General features: G+C 45.9%; 1 protein-coding gene across 3 annotated transcripts in view; it reads left to right on the forward strand.

Annotated features, from left to right (window-relative positions):
• The window catches only part of LOC143290003 (uncharacterized), an 85511-nt gene that overhangs the window by 5258 nt on the left and 67753 nt on the right, over positions 1–12500 (forward strand). The gene's annotated exons all lie outside the window — the stretch shown is intronic.

Here is a 12500-nt window from a genome sequence, read left to right on the forward strand (position 1 = left end):
ATGAAGAGACAGAAAGAGAGAGAGACAGAGAGAGAGAGGGAGAGTGTGTGTGTGTGTGTGTGCACTCAGTGTCATGTGGATAGCTTTGCAGACTTAAATCTCTCTCTCTCTCTCCACACACACACACACATATATATACAAAATCTATTATGTACATATATATATATATATATATATATATATATATATATATATATATATGTGTGTGTGTGTGTGTGTGTGTGTGTGTGTGTGAGTGTGTGGCTAAGTCATTCTCTCTGTGCAATAAAACTCCTTTCACACCAAAGCCCTTTTCTCTAGTTTTCTTTCTGTTCTCTCTAAGGACAACCTACCTTCCACATACCAAAGTCAGTATCTCAAGTGCTCTGTTACTTTGTGGATCAAACTTACCTTTCACACCTGAGTCATTCTCTCTCTCTCACGTGCTCTGTACTCTGTGTAGAAAGCCTGCCCTTCGCACCTGAGTCATTCATTCTCTTAAGTGCTTCTCTACTCCGTGCAGAAAACCTACCTTCCTTTCACACCAAAGTCATTCTCTTAAGTGCTTCTCTACTCCGTGCAGAAAACCTACCTTCCTTTCACACCAAAGTCATTCTCTTAAGTGCTTCTCTACTCCGTGCAGAAAACCTACCTTCCTTTCACACCAAAGTCATTCTCTTAAGTGCTTCTCTACTCCGTGCAGAAAACCTACCTTCCTTTCACACCAAAGTCATTCTCTTAAGTGCTTCTCTACTCCGTGCAGAAAACCTACCTTCCTTTCACACCAAAGTCATTCTCTTAAGTGCTTCTCTACTCCGTGCAGAAAACCTACCTTCCTTTCACACCAAAGTCATTCTCTCAAGTGCTCTTTTCTCTGTGCAGAAAACCTACCTTCCTTTCACACCAAAGTCATTCTCTCAAGTGCTCTGTACTCTGTGCAGAAAACCTACCTTCCTTTCACACCAAAGTCATTCTCTCAAGTGCTCTTTTCTCTGTGTAGAAAACCTTTTTTCGTTCACACCAAAGTCATTCTCTCAAGTGCTCTTTTCTCCGTGCAGAAAAACTACCTTTCATTCACACAAAAGTCATTCTCTCAAGTGCTCTTTTCTCTGTGTAGAAAACCTACCTTTCATTCACACAAAAGTCATTCTCTCAAGTGCTCTGTACTCTGTGCAGAAAACCTACCTTTCATTCACACCAAAGTCATTCTCTCAAGTGCTCTGTACTTTGTGCAGAAAACCTTCCTTTCATTCACACCAAAGTCATTCTCTCAAGTGCTCTGTACTTTGTGCAGAAAACCTTCCTTTCATTCACACCAAAGTCATTCTCTCAAGTGCTCTGTACTTTGTGCAGAAAACCTTCCTTTCATTCACACCAAAGTCATTCTCTCAAGTGCTCTGTACTTTGTGCAGAAAACCTTCCTTTCATTCACACCAAAGTCATTCTCTCAAGTGCTCTGTACTTTGTGCAGAAAACCTTCCTTTCATTCACACCAAAGTCATTCTCTCAAGTGCTCTGTACTCTGTGCAGAAAACCTACCTTTCATTCACACCAAAGTCATTCTCTCAAGTGCTCTTTTCTCTGTGTAGAAAACCTTCCTTTCACACCAAAGTCATTCTCTCAAGTGCTCTTTTCTCTGTGTAGAAAACTTTCCTTTCACACCAAAGTCATTCTCTCAAGTGCTCTTTTCTCTGTGCAGAAAACCTTTCATTCACACCAAAGTCATTCTCTCAAGTGCTCTTTTCTCTGTGTAGAAAACCTTTCATTCACACCAAAGTCATTCTCTCAAGTGCTCTGTACTCTGTCCAGAAATGCAGCCGTGGTCCCGAGTGGTCTGTTATAAGAAGGGGACTGAAAGGACAGAAAAGATCCTATCACTGGCCCAGGGACATATACCAGGCCAGTCAGGAAAGGGTTCTTCTATTGTTTTATTACAATCTCATCTCATCATCTCATCTCATCTATCCCTTGACCCGTGGGTGGGTCGTTGGGGCACCATGGATGACTGCCTGGTCAGCTCGCGCCACCTGCCTCGGTCCTCAGCGGCCCTTTGAGTTGTGGCAAATGGCAGGCCCGTCCACTCTTTGATGTTGTCCTCCCACCGCTTTCTCTGTCTGCCTCTCTTCCTCCTTCCTTGTACGGTACCCTGCAGGATTGTCTTGGCTAGGCCGTCTGATCGTGTGACGTGTCCATACCAGCGGAACATGCATTCCTTCACTGTGGTTAGCAGGTCTTTGAATGGGCCAATGGCGAAATACTATCATGTAAAGATGGAGAAAAGAAGAAGAGAAAAAGAAGACAATGCATTGATATGGCGATGCCGGCCGTTGCAGAAACACACACAACACACACTCTGTGTGCGACACAGCATGAGAGAGAGAGCAGGCTCTGGCTGTAGGCAGACTCAGCCAGGTGGAAAATGACCATTGATCCAGATTGGAGTTTAACGACCTTATTGGCGCCTACACCCTTAAGGTCAAGTTTGTTCGTTGGGAATAGACCACTGGAGAGTTCCATGCTGATATGACTTATAGAGGCGTGTCACATGATCTGTGCTCTCGAAGTTGATTGGCTCTCTAAAATTTCGAACAAGAGAGGCAGAACGTGCGAAACAGAAGGGTTCTTTCTTCGATTTTTTGCTTATATTTTGTTCTTTGTTCATTACGTACATATTGTACAGAGTTTGTAACAATGGAGGCTATCAACGGAAGAAATGGGTGACAGCGCATGTTTGTTGCTTTTGCCTTTGTTAATCGCCTTCAGCATTGCTCGCGATTTCGAGTAAAAGTTAAGTGCGCATGCGCAAGATCCAAGATGGCCGCGGAACTCTCCAGCAGTCTATTGTTTGACCATTGGTCACACTCTGTCGCTATTTATACAGGTTAAGCGAACTATAATGACGCCCGCGTATGCTGCGAAGCAAATCAGCTCAAATCGGGCCAGATTTTATTAGAATTGTGTTTGTTACAAGGTGTTTAGTGATAGATTTCTAAATGATCCCTGAACCGATTTACGTCGGATTGGTCGCAAAAGAAACAGCTCAACACCTACTTTCTAATGATTGTGAAATGAAGTGTTGATTATTTAAGATGAATTTATAATCTTAATTTAAGTCACCTGAAAAGGGTCAGTTTTAACGAGCTTGTCGCTGAAAATTACAAACTGCGTTAAATCAGTTTAAAGTAGGCAAACACAAATGGTACAGATTTAAAGATGGAATTGTGACGATTCTTCCAGTATGTGATACTTGCAGTTTATTGATCCAACAAAAGAGATATTTAATCAAATACGGTGTGTCAGAAACACAGTTTTCATCTCAGTCAAAGCCATCAAGCAACGCAAGGTGTGGACTGATTGCTGATTGTCGTTAAGTTTCGACAATGAAAATCGGCTTTATATCTTCTAAATACCTGATCTATTCTCATCCAAACATTATAATGATGTGGTTTTAGTTTCCAACAGCAGTTACATACAGAATTGTAACTAGCATTATGTGTGACCAGAAGGACAAAATGACGTAAGCTTAGCTTCAGTTGAAATCTTTAAACTGACGAATAATTAAACTGAAATCAAATATGCTTCTAAGCTTCTAACTGATTAAAGTGTGTATGTGGGCACAACAGATATAATATTGCAGTGAACGATACAGAGACTTGATCAAATATGCTTCTAACTGATTAAAGTGTGTATGTAGGCAATTAAATATGCTTCTAACTGACTGGCAGTCAAATATGCTTCTAACTGATTAAAGTGTGTGTGTAGGCACAACAGATATAGTATTGCAGTGAACGATACAGAGACTTGATTTTATAGATGTTTGGAGGATGTTTGGCTGGGGCGCACATTCAAAAATCTGAAATGGCGTCGCGCCTTCTGTGTGAGTCGTTGCAGACCAGCGTGTTAGTCGTGAAAAGGTGTCTGCTATTAGCTTGTGCGTGAAGCAGTATCTGAAACCAGCTGAGCGCTTGGCTACAGGAAACCTACCTTTCACACCAAAGTCATTCTGTCAAGTGCTCTATACTCTGTGCAGAAAACTAACTTTTCACTCACACCATAGTCATTCTCTATCTCGTGTTCTCAACTCTTCGTAGCAAATACTCAACTTGACTGCAGCAGAGATACACAGAGGCCACAATTACTTAAGAATCAGAATCAGAATACCTTTGTTATCTCGTAGAGAAATTAAGTGTGGTTAAGTCTATCATACATACAAATTATAAGCAAAGCGATAAAATTTGACATACAACATATACATAACAAAATAACACTCAACTCAGTCATAGCAAAGCAAGTCCGATAACTTTCCATCATTTAAAACACACACACATACACGCGCGCACACACACCCGCCCATATGCAAGCACCCATGCAAACGTATTGTACATTCACATGATCAAATTAATATAGTGGTAAAATCAATATAGATCATACTGATCTGTAAAACATTCAACCAAATGTCAAACAAACATGACATGGGAGCATCAACCACAGGCATTTTAACATCAATTCCAAAAATTATTATGAAAAAAAACCAACAACAAAAACTGTCGAGTAGTTTCTGTACACTCAACAATACACAACACAATAACCAACACACAACGTTTATCATGTAAACGCACGCGCACACACACACACACACACACACGCACACACGCACGCACACACACACACACACATACGCACGCACGCACGCACGCACACACACACACACACACACACACACACACACACACACGCACGCACGCACGCACACACACACACACACACACACACACACACGCACGCACACACACACACACACACACACACGCACACACACACACACACACACACACACACACACACACACACACACACACAGGATAACCCATCATACCAGAGAGACGATACGATGTACAACACCAGTTAAAAAAAACGCTTTGTAAAAAAAAAAAAGTAATAATAAAATAAAAATGATAAAAAAAAAAAATTCAAAGAGTGGTGATACCTCCCCTCACCGCTCTACCCCCCCCACCCCTCAAACCCCCTCCCCCCCCCCCCACACACACACAAACGCCCTCCACGCCTCACGCCCCACGCCCCCCCTCCCACCTCTCCCCACCCACCACCCCCTACCCCCTCCACACTACAGCATTGAAATGGTGGATGTAAGGTCAGAGGAGGTCGCCCAGCCAAGCGTGACCATGACCTTGTCTGAAGTCAGTGAGAGTCTCGGAGAGTGCGACGGCCTCTTCGTGTCTAGCACACCCACCTGCTGGGATTCCAATAGTTCAAGGTTACACTTTTCACCGGCTGGGGTGGAGGAAGGGGGGTGGGGGGGCGAGGGGAGGAGTTGTGGGGAGGTGGGGGGGGGGTGAGGAGGGGGTGGAGAGAGAAAGAGAAAGAACCTTGTCTCCTCCTTCCCTCTCCCTCTCTCTTACCTCCCCCCCCCCCCCCCCCCCCCCAACCCTCCTGTCCCACCACACCTCTCTTACGTCCAAGTCAAAATGGATTCTCCCGCAGATATGTATCTGCAAGGGTCTTCTTGCCTTTTTATTTCTTTTTTTCTTTTTTTTCTTAAACATGTGCTCAGTGCGTGTGTGGTATCTGTGTTACTTCGGGTTTTTGTTGTTGTTGTTGTTGTTTTTGAAGATTGTCTCACCGGAAAGACTAGCACACAGACCACTACTTAAGAAACACTGGGGCGATGGAGAGGTGTGGGCGGGGTGGGGCGGGGGGCGGGGTTAGTAAAAAAAGGAAAAAAAAAGAAAGAAAAGCAAGAGGTTGTTAGAAACATTGGTCATTCCAGATTCGAGCCGAATTCTCTTCTTTCTAACTCTCTCTCTCTCTCTCTCTCTCTCTCTCTCTCTCTCTCACACACACACACACACACACACACACACACACACACACACACACACACACATTAGACTTGGCACATTGCCTATTAACAGCAACTTTAACAGAAAAAATGAAAATCCTGAAAGTAAACGATGTCCAAGTTGTGGTCACAGAACCGAAAACGAACACCACTTTATTTTTGTTTGCCCACAATGTAATGACTTGAGGCAGAAGTTCCTAAAAGATTTCCAAAATTCACTCATAAGCATACTGTTAGAGGGGAAAATGGATAACTTAAGTCACCAAGTTGGCAAATTCGTTTTCCATGCTGTAAGAAGGAGACAACAAATCAATGCAAGTTAGCGGATTTTTATCAATACCGCCCCGAGAAATGTGTATATCCTATTTTCATTGAACCTTGAATGCTAATGTTATGGGTAGTTTAGAATGTATGACGTGTAGTGAATTAACATTTTACTCAATCTGGAAAATGATCCTATGCTTACTCAATGAGGAAAAATGTGTTCATCAAAACAGTTTTAAAACGTCGTGACGACAGGACAGTGGTGACAGCTGTCTTTAAGGTGTTCATTAAAACAGTTTTAAAAGGTCGTGACGACAGGACAGTGGTGACAGCTGTCTTTAAGGTGTTCATTAAAACAGTTTTAAAACGTCGTGACGACAAGACAGTGGTGACAGCTGTCTTTAAGGTGTTCATTAAAACAGTTTTAAAAGGTCGTGACGACAAGACAGTGGTGACAGCTGTCTTTAAGGTGTTTATTAAAACAGTTTTAAAAGGTCGTGACGACAGGACAGTGGTGACAGCTGTCTTTAAGGTGTTCATTAAAACAGTTTTAAAACGTCGTGACGACAGGACAGTGGTGACAGCTGTCTTTAAGGTGTTTATTAAAACAGTTTTAAAACGTTGTGACAACAAGACAGTGGTGACAGCTGTCTTTAAGGTGTTCATTAAAACAGTTTTAAAACGTCGTGACGACAAGACAGTGGTGACAGCTGTCTTTAAGGTGTTCATTAAAACAGTTTTAACTCTTTCCATACGAACGGCGAAAGAGACGACGTTAACAGCGTTTCACCCCAATTACCATCATCAAAATATTGCAAGCGGAAGGCTCTTATACTGAAGAGGTGAATGTTGACAAAGAATACCACAATTCTGACGACGGAAGCTAAAGGCTGGGTCATTCAGACACCCACTGGACATCCGAGGGGTCTGTGTAGAGGACAAGAGAGGACTGGTCGTACTGAGTGAGTTAAAACTCGTGACGACAAGACAGTGGTGACAGCTGTCTTTAAGGTGTTCATTAAAACAGTTTTAAAACGTCGTGACGACAAGACAGTGGTGACAGCTGTCTTTAAGGTGTTCATTAAAACAGTTTTAAAACGTCGTGACGACAAGACAGTGGTGACAGCTGTCTTTAAGGTGTTCATTAAAACAGTTTTAAAATGTTGTGTTCCTTAAAACAGTTTTAAAAGGTCGTGACGCATGACAGTGGTGACAGCTGTCTTTAAGGTGTTCATTAAAACAGTTTTAAAACGTCGTGACGACAAGACAGTGGTGACAGCTGTATTTAAGGTGTTCCTTAAAACAGTTTTAAAATGTTGTGTTCCTTAAAACAGTTTTAAAAGGTCGTGACGACATGACAGTGGTGACAGCTGTCTTTAAAGTGTTCATTAAAACAGTTTTAAAACGTCGTGACAACATGACAGTGGTGACAGCTGTCTTTAAAGTGTTCATTAAAACAGTTTTAAAACGTTGTGACAGACAGTGTTGACAGCTGTCTTTAAGGTGTTCATTAAAACAGTTTTAAAACGTTGTGACAACAAGACAGTGGTGACAGCTGTCTTTAAGGTGTTCCTTAAAACAGTTTTAAAATGTTGTGTTCCTTAAAACAGTTTTAAAATGTCGTGACGACATGACACTGGTGACAGCTGTCTTTAAAGTGTTCATTAAAACAGTTTTAAAACGTCGTGACGACAAGACAGTGGTGACAGCTGTCTTTAAGGTGTTCATTAAAACAGTTTTAAAACGTCGTGACGACAAGACAGTGGTGACAGCTTTCCTGACGGGGTCCATTGACAAACATTACATGCCTGGTACAAGTCGTGTTGGTTGGGAAACCCGGACACTGAACCTATGGAAAGGTGGGGAAAAGTGTGTGTGTGTGTGTGTGTGTGTGTGTGTGTGTGTGTGTGTGTGTGTGTGCGTGCGTGCGTGCGTGCGTGTGTGTGTACGTGCATGTGTGTATACGTGCGTCTGTCTGTAACTCATTGTAAGTGTGCTAGCGACATAAGCAGCATTGACTTGAAGTTGTGTGCCTTGTACCTGGAGAGAGTCATCGCTCTTTATTGCTGTCAGGGCTGAATCTGTGTTCGTGTTCGCGCGTGTGTTCGAAAATATACACCGAAATGCTCGTGTTTAATGAAGAGAAATAGAGTGATGTAGAGAGAGGTGTGGAGACGGAAACAGAGACAGATACAGAGAGAGAGAGAGAGAGAGAGAGAGAGAGAGAGAGAGAGGAGATAGAAACAAAGAGGGGAGGGGGATAGAGGCACAGAGAGAGAGGCGGGGGTTGAAACAAAGAGAGAGAAAGAGAGAGATAGATTGGGGATAAACACAGAGAGAGGGGTGGAGGATAGAAACACACCTCATCCCTCACCTCATCCCTCACCACATCCCTCATCACTCACCTCACCCCTCACCTCATCCTTCATCCCTCACCAAATCCCTCATCCCTCACCAAATCCCTCATCCCTCACCTCATCCCTCACCTCATTCCTCACCTCATCCCTCACCACATCCCTCACCACTCACCTCATTCCTCACCACTCACCTCATCCCTCACCACATCCCTCACCACTCACCTCATCCCTCACCTCATCCCTCACCACTCACCTCACCACTCACCTCATTCCTCACCTCATCCCTCACCACTCACCTCACCACTCACCTCATCCCTCACCACTCACCTCATTCCTCACCTCATCCCTCACCACATTCCTCACCACTCACCTCCTCCCTCAACACATCCCTCACCACTCACCTCATCCCTCACCTCATTCCTCACCACATCCCTCATCCCTCATCTCATCCATCATCCCTCACCACATCCTCACCTCACCCCTCACCACATCCCTCACCACTCACCTCATCCCTCACCACTCATTCATCATCCCTCACCTCATCCCTCACCACTCACCTCATCCCTCACCTCATCCATCATCCCTCACCACATTCCTCACCACTCACCTCATCCCTCACCTCATCCCTCACCACATCCCTCATCCCTCATCTCATCCATCATCCCTCACCACATCCCTCACCACTCACCTCATCCCTCATCTCATCCCTCACCACATCCCTCATCCCTAATCTCATCCATCATCCCTCACCACATCCCTCACCACTCACCTCATCTCATCCATCATCCCTCACCACATCCCTCACCACTCACCTCATCCCTCACCTCATCCCTCACCACTCACCTCACCACTCACCTCATTCCTCACCTCATCCATCACCACTTACCTCACCACTCACCTCATTCCTCACCTCATCCATCACCACTCACCTCATCCCTCACCACTCACCTCATTCATCACCTCATCCCTCGCCACATCCCTCACCACTCACCTCATCCCTCACCTCATTCCTCACCACATCCCTCATCCCTCATCTCATCCATCATCCATCACCACATCCCTCACCACTCACCTCATCCCTCACCTCATCCCTCACCACATCCCTCATCCCTCATCTCATCCATCATCCCTCACCACATCCCTCACCACTCACCTCATCCCTCACCTCATCCCTCACCACATCCCTCATCCCTCATCTCATCCATCATCCCTCACCACATCCCTCACCACTCACCTCATCCCTCATCTCATCCATCATCCCTCACCACATCCCTCACCACTCACCTCATCCCTCACCTCATTCCTCACCACATCCCTCATCCCTCATCTCATCCATCATCCATCACCACATCCCTCACCACTCACCTCATCCCTCACCTCATCCCTCACCACATCCCTCATCCCTCATCTCATCCATCATCCCTCACCACATCCCTCACCACTCACCTCATCTCATCCATCATCCCTCACCACATCCCTCACCACTCACCTCATCCCTCACCTCATCCCTCACCACTCACCTCACCACTCACCTCATTCCTCACCTCATCCATCACCACTTACCTCACCACTCACCTCATTCCTCACCTCATCCATCACCACTCACCTCATCCCTCACCACTCACCTCATTCATCACCTCATCCCTCGCCACATCCCTCACCACTCACCTCATCCCTCACCTCATTCCTCACCACATCCCTCATCCCTCATCTCATCCATCATCCATCACCACATCCCTCACCACTCACCTCATCCCTCACCTCATCCCTCACCACATCCCTCATCCCTCATCTCATCCATCATCCCTCACCACATCCCTCACCACTCACCTCATCCCTCACCTCATCCCTCACCACATCCCTCATCCCTCATCTCATCCATCATCCCTCACCACATCCCTCACCACTCACCTCATCCCTCATCTCATCCATCATCCCTCACCACATCCCTCACCACTCACCTCATCCCTCACCTCATTCCTCACCACATCCCTCATCCCTCATCTCATCCATCATCCATCACCACATCCCTCACCACTCACCTCATCCCTCACCTCATCCCTCACCACATCCCTCATCCCTCATCTCATCCATCATCCCTCACCACATCCCTCACCACTCACCTCATTCCTCACCTCATCCCTCACCACATCCCTCATCCCTCGCCACATCCCTCACCACTCACCTCATCCCTCACCACATCCCTCACCCCTCACCTCATCCGTCTTTCCACGTCCTGACCGTACCAGCTGTATTGATCCTCAGCCCCAACGACCAAACAGCCAGCAACAGCCGTGCAGCTAGTTTGTGCAGCCCCTCCCAGCTCCCAGCAGCACCACTAGCTTTTAGTTCAGTTGTTTTTTCTTTTCTTTCTCCATTATTCCCTCTCTCTCTCTGTGTCTCTCTGTCTGTCTGTCTGTCTCTCTTATTGTGTCTTCCTGTACTTGCACACCTTGCATCATTCCACGTCGTTTCTTTATTCGTCACAACCAAAACCAAACAAAAAAGCAATGTCAATTCGAGCTAATCCTTTGAAAAAAAACCGAAAAAAACAACAACCCAAAACAGAAAAAAACCCCAGAAAAAACCGTCAGCAGCCCTTCTCTTTTTCCTGCTCTGTCTGTCTCTCTGTCCTGCGCATGCGCGCGCGCTGGCGCAAGGCCAGGTAGATTGATTGATCGATTTCGTGTCTTCACTCAGGCGTGTCGTACGGGACAATGGCTTCCTGGAGGATATGACGTCAGGGCCGATCGTTTATCCCCCCCCCCCGCCCCAAACCCCCCGCTCCTCCCCATCCTCCTCACCTGACAACGCTGTTGTTGTTGAAGGACTTGCCTTGTCTGTGGCGGCCATCTTTGTGAACTGAAACAACGCCCAGCCACGCGACCGGGGGGGGCGGGGGGTGGGGGGGGGGGGGGGACGGAGGAGGGGGAGGGGGGGGAAGGGGCAGGGAGGGACGTGCGTTGTTCTTATCTCTCATGCATGTCTTCATGGTGTGTGGCCAGAGAGAAGGAAAGAAATGACGACGGGAGGACAGGATCCTGACCTTTGTTCTGTCACTTCACACCGTGACGGACACATATCTTGTCCTGTGCGTCTGTCAGTCTGCATCTGTGTGTCCCTGTGTCAGTGTGTCTCTGTATCTGTGTGTCTTTGTATCTATGTGTCTCTGTATCTGTGTCCCTGTATCTGTGTGTCTCTGTGTCTGTGTGTCCCTGTGTCTGTATCTGTGTGTCCCTGTGTCTGTGTGTCCCTGTGTCTGTGTGTCCCTGTATCTGTGTCCCCTATGTCTGTGTGTCCCTGTATCTGTGTGTCCCTATGTCTGTGTGTCTGTATCTGTGTCCCCTATGTCTGTGTGTCTCTGTGTCTGTGTGTCCCTGTGTCTGTGTGTCTCTGTGTCTGTGTGTCCCCTGTATCTGTGTGTCCCTGTATCTGTGTGTCTCTGTATCTGTGTGTCTCTGTGTCTGTGTGTCTCTGTGTCTGTGTGTCTGTGTCTCTGTATCTGTGTGTCTCTGTGTCTGTGTCCCTGTATCTGTGTGTCTGTGTCCCTGTATCTGTGTGTCTCTGTATCTGTGTGTCTCTGTATCTGTGTGTCCCTGTATCTGTGTGTCTCTGTGTCTGTGTCCCTGTATCTGTGTGTCTCTGCATCTGTGTGTCCCTATGTCGGTGTGTCCTCTGTATCTGTGTGTCCTCTGTATCTGTGTGTCCGTGTGTCTGTGTGTCTCTTTGTTCTTGTGTTCAGAAAAAGAAGAAAAAAAAACAGTTCCACAATCCACGATTAATATACGGAGAATGGGGAGGACTTTATATAATAAGATCTTCTTGTTGTCCTTTAAATCTATAACTGTTGTTGTATTGTGACACGTTCCAGATAAAAGTACTGTTTAAACCAACAACCGAGTGGTTAAAGCGCTGGACTTTCAATCTGAGGGTCCCGGGTTCGAATCTCGGCAACGCCGCCCGGTGGGTAAAGGGTGGAGATTTTTCCGATCTCCCAGGTCAACATATTTTATGTGCAGACCTGCTACTGCCTGAACCCC

This window comes from Babylonia areolata, chromosome 14 (assembly GCF_041734735.1).
Source record: "Babylonia areolata isolate BAREFJ2019XMU chromosome 14, ASM4173473v1, whole genome shotgun sequence".
Lineage (NCBI taxonomy): Eukaryota > Metazoa > Mollusca > Gastropoda > Neogastropoda > Buccinidae > Babylonia > Babylonia areolata.